We start from the raw sequence: 13173 nt of genomic DNA, 5'->3' as shown, positions 1-13173 counted from the left end.
TATGAATAGATGATAACTACATTGGTATGGGAACTAGTGCTAATTCAAAAATCAACTCGACCCTTTGTTCTTCCCCTTCTTGAGTATAAGAGGATGTGGGGTGTCCACATTTCAATATTCTTGTGGATGATGCGAGTCCTCTTTTGAGAGAGTGAAGAAAGAGAAATGTATTATTTCCCTCTATGCATTTATTATCTTATTTGTATAACATAATGAGGGACCATTTGTTTAAAAGGGGTAATAATACTGTCATGTGGGTGTGAGTTTTGGATTTGACACATCATATGTCCTATGTGTTAGGATGACTTACAAGTGAGGGATGCGTTATGTCCTTGTATCTTAGAGAAAGACAATAGGGTATGAGTATTAGTGGATTTTGGCTACCTTTACTTGTTATTCCCTCGACTCTTTCTCTTCCCACCCCTCCTCTAAGCCAAAATGGGTAAAATTCCTATGTTTTATGGTAACCCAGAGGATGTTCTAGAAGTATAATTTTAAGACATCATATATTAGCAATGGTGATAGAAAGTCTGAGTGGATTTAAAATTTTCCTGTCTTTTTGGGGAAAAGGCGAGATCTCAAATGGGCATAGGGAAAGCATAACGAATTGCTTAAGGATTGGGAAAAGTTTTTCACTACTATATTGGATGAATTACTTCTTGAGTAAAAGTATGACCAGATTTTCATTGAAGTCTCGCAAAGTTTTGATTCTGTGAAGGGCTATGGTGAAAAGAGCTACTAATTTGATAGACTCCATGTAACACTATTAACATCTAGAGCCAGAATCAAGGAAGCCAAATAAGTTATGGTTGGGATTAATGGGTGGATTTTGTAGAATTTTATCTCTTGGTTAAGTTAAAAAACAAGGCAAATGGTGAAGTAAGAAGTTGCCAAAAACTTAGGGAAATCCTTAAAGATAGTTAGATGCCAAGAGTGCATGCAGCCTTGAAGAGGAGGACGTGGATCAACCAAAGACTTAGCTAAGTATTTCTACTTTTTTCCACACCAAAGATCACTCCTTGTCCTAATACTCCTAACATGGTTGCCTTTAATGAACCATAACCACACATAGATATCTCTAATGCACTTGATATTGTGGTATCTTGAGTCATAGCAAGGATGGCTTGACCTCTTATACAAGCTCATGAAAACCTGGGGTAAAAAGACGCACGTAAGAAATTCTGGCCCTGCTAATTTTTCTTGCAAAATGTGGTATGACTTCCAAGACAAAGGATATTGTCCTAGGAGAGCTTCTCCTTCCTTTGATTCTATAAATTTGATAGATGCTTGTTATTGAAGATAAAGGTGAAGGTAAAGGTGAAGGTGAAGGTGAAGGTGTTTTTGTGTCTACTCAAGAGAAGAAACCTAGGAATGGTAAGGGTGTGGAAGAGGAAAAAGCCCCTTTGAAAGTGGAAAATGAGGAAAAAGGGTGAAATAAGCAAGTTAAAAGACATTGGCTTCTCCCTTGTATAGTGAGTTGAGGAGTGGCATCAATGTAAGAAGGAGACAGAGGCTCCACTAGTCAAAGTGGAAGTAGACATCTATTGTCCCTAAGCTGACGTGGTATGTAATGGGTTGCATGTAAAGAATGTTCTTGCTGATGGTAGTTCTACAGCAGTAAATGTCATTTTTGAAGGCTTAATGGAAAACATTGGGACTTAAGAACAATCATAAGAACAGAGGGATACACCATCTTAAGTAGTCAAAGTAGAAGTAGACATTTATTCTACTTAGATTGGTATGGTATGTAATGGTTGGCATGTAAATAATGTTCCTGTTGATGGTAGTTCTTTAGTTCATGTAATTTTTGAAGGTTTAATGCAAACATTGGGACCTAAAAACAATCATAAGAACAGAGGGATACACCATCTTACGTAGTCAAAGTAGAAGTAGACATTTATTCTACTTAGGTTGATATGGTATGTAATGGTTGGCATGTAAATAATGTTCTTGTTGATGGTAGTTCTTTAGTTCATGTAATTTTTGAAGGTTTAATGGAAACATTGGGACTTAAGAATAATCATCTCATAAGTCTAATCCTACCTTAGAGATGGCAAATAAAGAAAGTGTAAAACCTAAAGGCGTTATAACTAATGTGGTGGTTTTTATCATGGGAGTAAAACCTCCTTGGATTTCCAAATCATGAAGAGGACTCAGAATTCCTATCCTATATACTTGGAAGGCCTTGGCTGAAGAGGGTCTATGCAAGGCAATGCTAGAGTGAAGAGTGCATGACCATTTGTAAGATTCCCCATAAAATGAAGATCTTTATTTCTCGTAATAGTGTTGATTTACAAAGTGAGAAAAGTGAGGAAGATGATGAGTATGTAAACTCTTTAAGCATATATAAGTGAAAGTGACTTGAACACAAAAATGGATAAAGACACTGAGGTAGACTTGCATGCACTTGAGGTAACTCCAAAGGTGGGGCCACCAAATTATAGGCATTGTCTAATGAAAATATTAAGAATGATTTTGGCCTATTTAGTTAGATAATGTGATCTCACTAACTATGAAAGGAAAAGGTTTCTTTCTCTTTTTCAATTTTATACTCATTTCTTTGCAGCTGGTCATAAACATCATCAAGGCCACAATGGTGGAGCACTGTGGGTTTGGTGGATGGGACATAACCAGTAAGGCAATGAGCCTACCACATGACCCCTAACTTCTCATTAGTTGTAAAGTAAGAAACTAATAATCTTCTTTAGTGGTAAAGGAAGAAATTGATAAGCTTCTTGAAGTTGGGTTTATTTTTCTTTCATAAGGGTTTAATTTAATTTCTCCTATTGTAATCTTTGTTTAGAAGAATGGAAAGCTAACGATATGTGTGGATTTCAAAATTTTGATTTTTCTAGAACATTCTTTGCAGTAGTAAACTGATGCTAGCGAACATGGTACTGGTGTTGTACTTACGTTAGATAATCATCCGATTGCTTTTGAAAGTCTAAAATTAAAACCATTTAAGCTTAAGCATAGTACTTTGATAGAGAATTGATTGATGTTATTCATGCATTTATATTTTGGAAACATTATCTTAAGGGACCTGAGAGTGTATCATTAAAACCGATCAAAGTATTAAACATTTACTTTTACAGCCTTTAATATCAAATAGACTATTAAGTGCGCATCTTTTATTCAAAGTTTTTAGCCAATATTAAATATAAACCTGGACATGATCATTTTGTTACTGATGCTTTGAGTAGGAGACCTACCATTAATAAATAATATATCTGCTATTGAAGGTATTTCTTTTAATACTATCAATAATATATGTACTATTATAGACATTTCTTTTGATAACATGAAGGAAACATGTAAAAATAATTTTGATTTTTATGATGCATATAACAAGATGAAAGATATTTATTGGCTATCTTATTTTGATTATTCTTATGATGATGGTTTTCTTTTCTTTCAAAAGAGATTATACATCACTCAACCATTTAGGCAAGCTATTATTGAAGAATAGTCATCTACTTTGCAAATAGTTACCAAGTATTTCTTTTGGCCTACGATGCATAAAGATGTTGCTGAGTTTTTTTTCTGAATATGTTGTGTGTCAAAAGATTAAGATTCATAAAGAAAAGAGATTTGGTTTGCTTATGCCTTTGCCTGTTTCTAATGAACTATGGGAACAAATAAGTATGGACTTTATCACTCGTTTTCCTTTGACTTCTAAAGAATGATATGATTGGGACTCTGGTAGATAGATCTAGTAAACATGCTTACTTTATTTCTTGCAAAAAGACATTGACTGCTTATCAAGCTGCACATGTTTTCATTAAACAAGTTTTTTCGCATCATGGTTCACCAAGGATTATTGTTTATGGTAGATCTACATAGAAAGTTTTGTAGTGTTTTTTGTACTACTTTTTATCCTAAATCTAATGGATGAAACCAAAGCAACAAATAGCACAATACTTGATTTGCTTAGATCATATGTCTCATCTCAGCCTAAGCAATGGGATAAGTGTTACATATTTTGCAATTCGCATATAATAACTATCCTCATATTGCTACTAATAAGAAAGTACCATTTGAAATAGTCTATGGTAAGGCTTTGCCTACTCCAATTACTAGACTTTCACATTCTATAGAGGATGCATATTCTTTTGTTGAAGACTTTGACCAAATTCATGAGTTAGCAAAATTGAATATTCAAAAAGCTCAAGAGAAATACATGAAGTATGCAAATCACAAATGCAAACATGTCATCTTCAATGACTAGCTCTAGTACTACTTAAGTAGATGAGGGGACCATGGGCTCCATAATGGTGACCATCAGGGTAAGAGAGGCTTCAAATGATTAATCCCTTGTAAAATGGTCTTAACTCTTTGGACAATGTAAGCATGGGGAAGAGAGCCTTTTGGAAGCGTTCATTACTGCTGAAAATGATCACTATTGCCAAAAATAAAATAAAAATAATTAGCCGTGTGATGCAATCTCTATTGACAATTCAAGGAGATCTAACCATAGGAGGAGGTTGGGATGGAGTGGGGCTACATGGGCGGCAGGGACTATGGTGGATTGGGGTGATGGCTAAGTCACTCCATACACCAACAGCAAAGGTGGATACATGGCAGAGGGATAGGTGGCCGACAGAGGAAAAAAGTACTTTATGGGAGATACCAGTGAAAAGGATACTTGGGATGTCGGAGAGGAGGGAGCTATGGGTAGAGTTTCATAAGAGAGTGTGGATGGCAAGGTGACTGCATATGGTTGGGGAGCTGCAACATAAAATGCAGGTTCATACATGGGCTCCATTGGAGTAGTCGATGGAGAAACAATAGTGGAAGGTGTGTCAATAAACTCTTTAGAAGGAGGGTTGTTGAAGATTACAGTTATTATTACATTAGCTAATCCCCTTAAGATAGAAGCATTTCCTTATCTTTGTGGCCCCCTTTTTTGTAGAAAGAGCAATAATGTTTTAATGGGCAATCTCAGGGGAGATGACCTTGAGTACGGTAGATGGTACAACAAAGAGTTGTAATAATGTTTTGAGCAGCATTCTTGGGAGAGATGACCTTCAGTACCACATAGATGGTATGCCATATACTTATAATACCAAAATTTTTCCTTTTGTGAGACTTATTGATTATAATATAATATTTATGTGTGGTGTTATCTATGTGGGACCCAATCTTTGGTATGCTAGTAATGTTCACTAGGAAGATATGACAATTCCCATGGGAAGCTTATATGTGAACTTGATAGCTTGGTGGTCACTTCAATGGCGTGGTGATGATTTAATGGCTCCAATTATCTTATTTCACATGAAGGATTCTAAGGAATTTTATTTAATATTATGTGCTAGGTATGAGAATGAATGGATTGTTATATCATAAATACCACATGAATAGATGATACCTACATTGATTGGTATGGGAACTAGTGCTAATTCTTTATTTGATTAGTGATGATTCATAAACTAGGTGTGGGCCATATGTCTACAGGGATTGGTAACTCTATTTGAATAAGATGGCAAATGCATGGCAAGCTTATGGAGGCTTGTGGATGCATGTGGAGGAGTGTGGAAGAATGTATAATAGAGGAGAATCCTTCTAGAAGTCCTATAGAGGCTCGTGAATGCTTGTGGAGGAGTGTGGAAGGATACATAATAGAGGAGAATCCTTCTCAAAGTCCTATGCTGGTGGTATTTGTGTCGGCTCAATGTGGGGTTAGATCTAATCTACCAAGTCAAGGATTCCTTGATGAAATAAAGCAAAAAAACACATGTCAAAAGTAGCCACCAAGAAGGACAAGTGATGGGTGATGGTGACATTTGGGTTTATGTAGTCCTAGCTTAAATGCTTCTACAATTGTAATTTGTGTGAGCATGGTGAGAAATATTCTAAAGAAGCCCTCTTGATACCTCTTAGAGACAACATTTCACACATAATTGATCATAGTTTGCCTAGATGATCTTGCATAGCTTGTGCAGCTTATTGCGACCTTATATAGTAGAGACACCCTCATGGTCTACTCCATCCTCTTAGTATATACGGGTATGCTTGATTTGATTGATTAAGAAATGCCATACTTGTCTCACATCAAGCCTGTATTGTGTGATCGTGTCTTAGGAATCTTATATATCTCCATTGATGTGACTACTATATATTGTGTTAATAAATTCTTCTATTTTGCTTAATGTCTCTCGCATAATACTCTTCTAGGATGCAATTAATTGAGAATTTTCCATTTCTTCGTACATCACTCGGTTCCATTGTTGAGACCTTAGTCGTTAGGAAGGAGAGCAAAATGGTCAAAAATGCAATTTTAGGCCATTTAATTGGGCACCATGAAAGGTGAATCTTCTCAAATTGAAGCATTAAATTGGAATTGATATTGAATGACTCTCAATACCACCGATTAAGGTTTCCTTAACATCTTTGTACACCGAGGTGGTTGCTCTATTCCAACGGGTGGTGCAATCTCTCTTGCGAAGATCGTGTGGGATCTCCGTGGGAGACGATCGCATTGGTAGCCTAATCACTCAAGCAAGAGGGAGAAAAGAAGAAAGAGGGAAGCATGAGAGAATAAGTGATTAGCACTAATCACTCCCAAATCCTAACCCTAAGCATACCACACATGCTAGATTAGAGTTGGAAGAGAGAGAGAGAGAGAGAGAGAGAGAGAGAGAGAGAGAGAGAGAGAACACTCCACTTCTATTACACGAATAGGACAATCTGTTACAAAAAAGAGAAATTGGCTTTTATAGTTCCAAGCCATTTCCAACTAAGCCGCCTGGGAGTAAGTTACTCTGGGTGCCCAAAACATAGTTACAAGGCTTTTCTCTATGGTTTGGCCAACTGATCAAGATCCTGTTGTCTGTCCTTCAAAGCTCAATACTTGGGAGCATCTTTAGGGTGTTTCCCTCATCAAATGATATGATTTGTAATGTAGTACCAGTGTCCATTACACGAGTATGCAGACATAGCTGTCGTAAGAATGTGTTAGCCAATATATCAAATAGGCTTGGTGCAAGCCTTGAGTCGACATTATTGCGAATGAAATTACTAGCTCTTAGCAAACTAGATTTCCCCAAGAAAGGCAATGGAATAAAGAAGAGAAGAGCAACAATAGTTTGAAAAGACATAAAGGTCCCACATATTACTTAAAGATGTTGGTCCTCTTACAATCGAAGAAGAAAGAAAATACAGTGAACATGATATGATCTACTTGGGAGCCAAAATAATTATATTTGCGGAAGATGCAAGGAGTAACTTCTCTAACATTTAATACTCATGTGTAAAATACCAATGAATCAAAAAACCCAGATGTTGTAGATGGTGAAGATTTTGTACCCTTGACCTCCACCCACAAAGGAAAAGAGGTGGTTTGCATGTAAAAAATGCTCTCTTGTGCCCTGCTACGTGCAGGCTCCATCAACTTCCATTGCATAACACCATTGTTGATCCTCTAGATTTGGGAAGTGCCACCCCCTTGCTCACTCCTACCTTCCTACCTTAAGCACTCACACAAAGTTGGTCGATAAACTTACACACCCTAGATGCTCACTACAAACACAAACTTCCACACACAACCATAGGCTATGGAGATCATCCAAAACACTTGCATGCCATTGTATAACCAAAGGCACCACCACTGTATTATCATAAATGCAGCATGTAATAGGTGACCTAGATTTGAGTAATGTTAATTAATGTCAAGTAACTCCCTTTTATCTTCGGAGTCACCTTAAGAAGAGAGAGATTGAGAATGATTACATTGAGTGGGGAAGATAGGGAAGGGATTCTCATAAAGAGAGGGGATTACAATCCTAATAGAATCTACCTAGAACGGCAACCATCTTGAGAAGAAAATATACTGAGGAGAAGTCCCATACATGAGTGCAGCCCAAGGATGGCCTCCTAACCATGAGAGATTTACTGGAAGAAGAAGACAGCCTACTAGACAAGAAGATGGCCATGGTGCACTGACATGGTGGTCAAGAGACTTGGGGGAGTCGATGATCGGAGAAGTTGACAACTAGATAAGTCAACAAGGGAAAACGGGGCTGAGGGAATTAGCAAGGTTGAGGAAGTTTGCTGAAGAAGTTAGCAATCAAGAGGTTAAAGATCGAGGAAGATGCCTAGAGAAGTCAAAGACTAGGGACTTGGTGGTCAAGGACATTGATGTTGGGCTGGAGCCTAGGACTTGGTGGTTAAGGAAGTCGATGGTAGCCTTGGGACTTGACAGTCAAGGAAGTTAAGCAACCAAGAACTCAATGGGCAAGTCAGCGACGGTTGAAAACTTGGTATTAGTCAAGGAAGTTGGTGCCAAAGGAATAGCTAGCCAAGGAACTCGGTGAAATGGAGGACTTGTCGACCCATCTACACATTGCACACCATTACTCCATTTACTAACTTGGTGAATATTTATATAGAGGTACCTACATAGGAGAGGTATCGACATAGGTGAGAGGGAGCCTCAAAGAAGAAGGAGAACTAGGATCCAATGAGAAGAGATCACCAAGAGAAAAAGAAGGGGCCAAGGTAGAAAGATTGGCCAATGTTCACCAAGGGTGAATAGAACATCACAAGAAAAGAATCACACCCTTGGCCTCCACTCGTTTGAGATAGATGGAGTATGTGCTGGAGAGGGAGTGCTCACACATGACATCAGCACAAAGTGACTACTAAAAACCAAGTAGCCAATGGACAATGACCTCGTCCAATACATGCTTAATAAATGAAAAAGGAAATCCGTCCCTAATGGTACTTTGGTTAAGGGGTTGAAAGTCCACCCAAATGCGGATCTTATTGCTTTTCTTCTTTGGAATGATGATAATGGAAAAAAGCCATTCTTAGTGTTTGATAGGGACAATGATGCCTACCTCCATCATCTTATCAAGCTTCTTCTTTATACCACCTTAGAGTAGTATGTAAACACCTTTCCTAATCAGTTGGTTGACCTCTTGAGAGGAATGCAATAGGTGCTAATGGAAGGATTGATGCCAAATAAATATTGATAAGACCAAGCAAAGGCAGATTCATGATGATGTTGGGTTGAGAAAGTAGATACCATGTCCAAGGTGATAGGGTTATCCCAAACCCAAAAAGGTACATGGATGGTGTGAGGCTCCTCAATAGGTCTCATATTAGTTTGTGGACTTCATTGTCATAGGTGGACAGAGAGAGAAGCACCACTTGTGAATTTCCTAATGGAGAGGTAAGGGATCATTAATAGGAAGAGTCAAGAGGGAAATCACCAATATGCTCCTAGGGCAGCTTGTAGAGGGTCCTCTTTGTGTTTGTACGTGGGTCACACATTACTCCTGATGATGACTATTAGGGAAGGGGTGGAGAAAATCACACATAGTCGCTATATTTAGGGAGCCACATGGGGTGAAGCAAGTCAGGTGTAATGCGACATGGAACTTTGGCTCCCCTAAACTAATCGTCCCAGTAGGTTCCTCAGTTGAGGGTTGTGTCGCCAAAAAACTTTGACGGCATGGAAATTTGTCTCCCTTTAACTCACCATCTCAATAAGTTCCTCCATTGAGGTTGGCGCGGCCAAACTTTGAAGATTCCTCTTTAAAGTTTGGATGGTGGTGCAGCCAGACTTTTAAGATTCCTCTTTAAAGTTTGGATGGTGGTGCAACCAAACTTTAAAGAGCATTTCAATCAACCATAAGAGCAATAAACTCATCTTGGACACACCGTCTAGCCAATGCCAATAGACTACATTGGATAGGGGGGAAAGGAGTGCGTGGTAACCCCTCGTTGGAAGCCTTTTAAGACGGAGTAGCAACGTATGATTTGGCAAGGGCATCATCAGGTCTACCTTGCCCCAAACATTAACTACTTTGGTAGCTCTTAGCCACGAGGAACCAATCAAAATATGATAGGTCGCTTTAGTCAGTGGTAGATTTAATACCATGAAAACCATGAAAATTGTGAGACCTACATAGATTCAAGAAAATGTTGCACAAGGCCAAGGGGAATCATGTCTATTTGGTTAGAAATATAAAGAATAAAGGGAGGTGGATCTGTGAGGGAGAGATCCAAAGCATGATGGTCGTGGCCTCAGGCAATATGTTGATGTTAGAGCAACCATCGACAATGACACCGGGGATCTTGGTGCCTTTGACAAATATTAAGATTGGAAGACTCTAAAATGATTAGCCATCGTGGGGGAAGTGAAGCACAATTTGGCTTCATTGGAAGATAGTGGTGTGGTGTCACACCCACCACTACAAGTGTCATACATGTCCACCACTACTACTACTACTGGATGGAATGTCCCTTTGAATTGGAATCGCTAGAGAAGAGGGATGACCACTAAACATGAGTTGAAGAGATTTCATTTCTTATGAGTACAATGCATAGGGTTGGGAGACGGGTATTTTTGTCACAAGAATGGATATAGGAAGGTGGCCCATACAGATGTAGTCAAGGAAGTGCCACTTTGGGGTGTTGTAGGGAGGTATGGGGGTTGGTGGAGGAGTAGGAGTAGGAGATGGCTCCATGGGTGGGGTAGTCATGAGCTTGTGGAGGGCCTCAAGTTACACATGTTCCACCACTGCAATTTTCATGGGTGCATTTAAGGAAGATGGTTCGGAAGTACGTTCATGGTTTCATTTAAAGAGCATCGATGGTTTGGGAGTGCACACCCTGAGAACATGTGACAATGACTAGCTCTAGTACTACTTAAGTAGATGAGGGGACCATGGCCTCCATAATGGTGACCATCAGGGTAGGAGTTGGTAAGAGAGGCGTCAGACGATTAATCCCTTGTAAAATGGTCTTAACCCTTTGGACAATGTAATCATGGGGAAGAGTTCATTACTGCTGAAAATGACCACTGTTGCCCAAAAAAAAAAACAAAATAATTAGCCATGTGATGCAACCTCGATTGACAACTCAAGGAGATCTAGCCACCATAGGAGGGGGTTGGGATGGAGTGGTGCTACATAGGCCATAGGGACTATGGTGGATTGGGGTGACGGCTAGGTCACTACATACACCAGCAGCAAAGGTGCATACGGGGGAGAGGGATAGGTGGCCGACGGAGGATAAAAGTACTTTATGGGAGACACCAGTGAAAAGGATACTTGGGATGTCGGCGGAGAGGATGGAGCTATGGGAAGAGTTTCATAAGAGAGTGTGGATGGCAAAGTGACCGCATAGGGTTGGGGAGCTGCAACATAAAATGCGGTCACCTTGTAGTAGTCGATGGAGAAACAGTAGTGGAAGGTGTGTCAATAAACTCCTTAGCACAAGAGGGTTGTTGAAGATCGAGGGTGGTTGCTACAGTTATTGTTACATTATCTAAATCCCCTTAAGATAGAAGCATTCCTTATCTTTGTGGCCCCCTTTTTTGTAGAAAGAGCAATAATGTTTTAATGGGCAATCTTAGGGGAGATGACCTTGAGTGCAGTAGATGGTACAACAGAGACTTGTAATAATGTTTTAAGGGAGCATTCTTGGGAGAGATGACCCTCAGTACCATAGATGGTATGCCATAGACTTATAATACCAAAATTTTTCCTTTTGTGCGACTTATTGATTATAATATAATATTTATGTGTGGTGTTATCCATGTGGGAGGACCCGATCTTTGGTATGCTAGTAATGTTCACTCTAGGAAGATATGACAATTCCCATGAGAAGCTTATATGTGAACTTGATAGCTTGGTGGCCACTTCAACGGCTTGGTGATGATTTAATGGCTCCAATTATCTTATTTCACATGAAGGATTCCAAGGAAGTTTATTTCATATTATGTGCTAGGTATGAGAATGAATGGATTGTTATGTCATAAATACCATATGAATAGATGATAACTACATTGGTATGGGAACTAGTGCTAATTCAAAAATCAACTCGACCCTTTGTTCTTCCCCTTCTTGAGTATAAGAGGATGTGGGGTGTCCACATTTCAATATTCTTGTGGATGATGCGAGTCCTCTTTTGAGAGAGTGAAGAAAGAGAAATGTATTATTTCCCTCTATGCATTTATTATCTTATTTGTATAACATAATGAGGGACCATTTGTTTAAAAGGGGTAATAATACTGTCATGTGGGTGTGAGTTTTGGATTTGACACATCATATGTCCTATGTGTTAGGATGACTTACAAGTGAGGGATGCGTTATGTCCTTGTATCTTAGAGAAAGACAATAGGGTATGAGTATTAGTGGATTTTGGCTACCTTTACTTGTTATTCCCTCGACTCTTTCTCTTCCCACCCCTCCTCTAAGCCAAAATGGGTAAAATTCCTATGTTTTATGGTAACCCAGAGGATGTTCTAGAAGTATAATTTTAAGACATCATATATTAGCAATGGTGATAGAAAGTCTGAGTGGATTTAAAATTTTCCTGTCTTTTTGGGGAAAAGGCGAGATCTCAAATGGGCATAGGGAAAGCATAACGAATTGCTTAAGGATTGGGAAAAGTTTTTCACTACTATATTGGATGAATTACTTCTTGAGTAAAAGTATGACCAGATTTTCATTGAAGTCTCGCAAAGTTTTGATTCTGTGAAGGGCTATGGTGAAAAGAGCTACTAATTTGATAGACTCCATGTAACACTATTAACATCTAGAGCCAGAATCAAGGAAGCCAAATAAGTTATGGTTGGGATTAATGGGTGGATTTTGTAGAATTTTATCTCTTGGTTAAGTTAAAAAACAAGGCAAATGGTGAAGTAAGAAGTTGCCAAAAACTTAGGGAAATCCTTAAAGATAGTTAGATGCCAAGAGTGCATGCAGCCTTGAAGAGGAGGACGTGGATCAACCAAAGACTTAGCTAAGTATTTCTACTTTTTTCCACACCAAAGATCACTCCTTGTCCTAATACTCCTAACATGGTTGCCTTTAATGAACCATAACCACACATAGATATCTCTAATGCACTTGATATTGTGGTATCTTGAGTCATAGCAAGGATGGCTTGACCTCTTATACAAGCTCATGAAAACCTGGGGTAAAAAGACGCACGTAAGAAATTCTGGCCCTGCTAATTTTTCTTGCAAAATGTGGTATGACTTCCAAGACAAAGGATATTGTCCTAGGAGAGCTTCTCCTTCCTTTGATTCTATAAATTTGATAGATGCTTGTTATTGAAGATAAAGGTGAAGGTAAAGGTGAAGGTGAAGGTGAAGGTGTTTTTGTGTCTACTCAAGAGAAGAAACCTAGGAATGGTAAGGGTGTGGAAGAGGAAAAAGCC

The sequence above is a fragment of the Cibotium barometz genome, chromosome 12 (assembly GCF_041138505.1).
Source record: "Cibotium barometz isolate CiBa-2024 chromosome 12, ASM4113850v1, whole genome shotgun sequence".
NCBI classification, from domain to species: domain Eukaryota; kingdom Viridiplantae; phylum Streptophyta; class Polypodiopsida; order Cyatheales; family Cibotiaceae; genus Cibotium; species Cibotium barometz.
Note: the sequence above shows the minus strand (reverse complement) of the source record.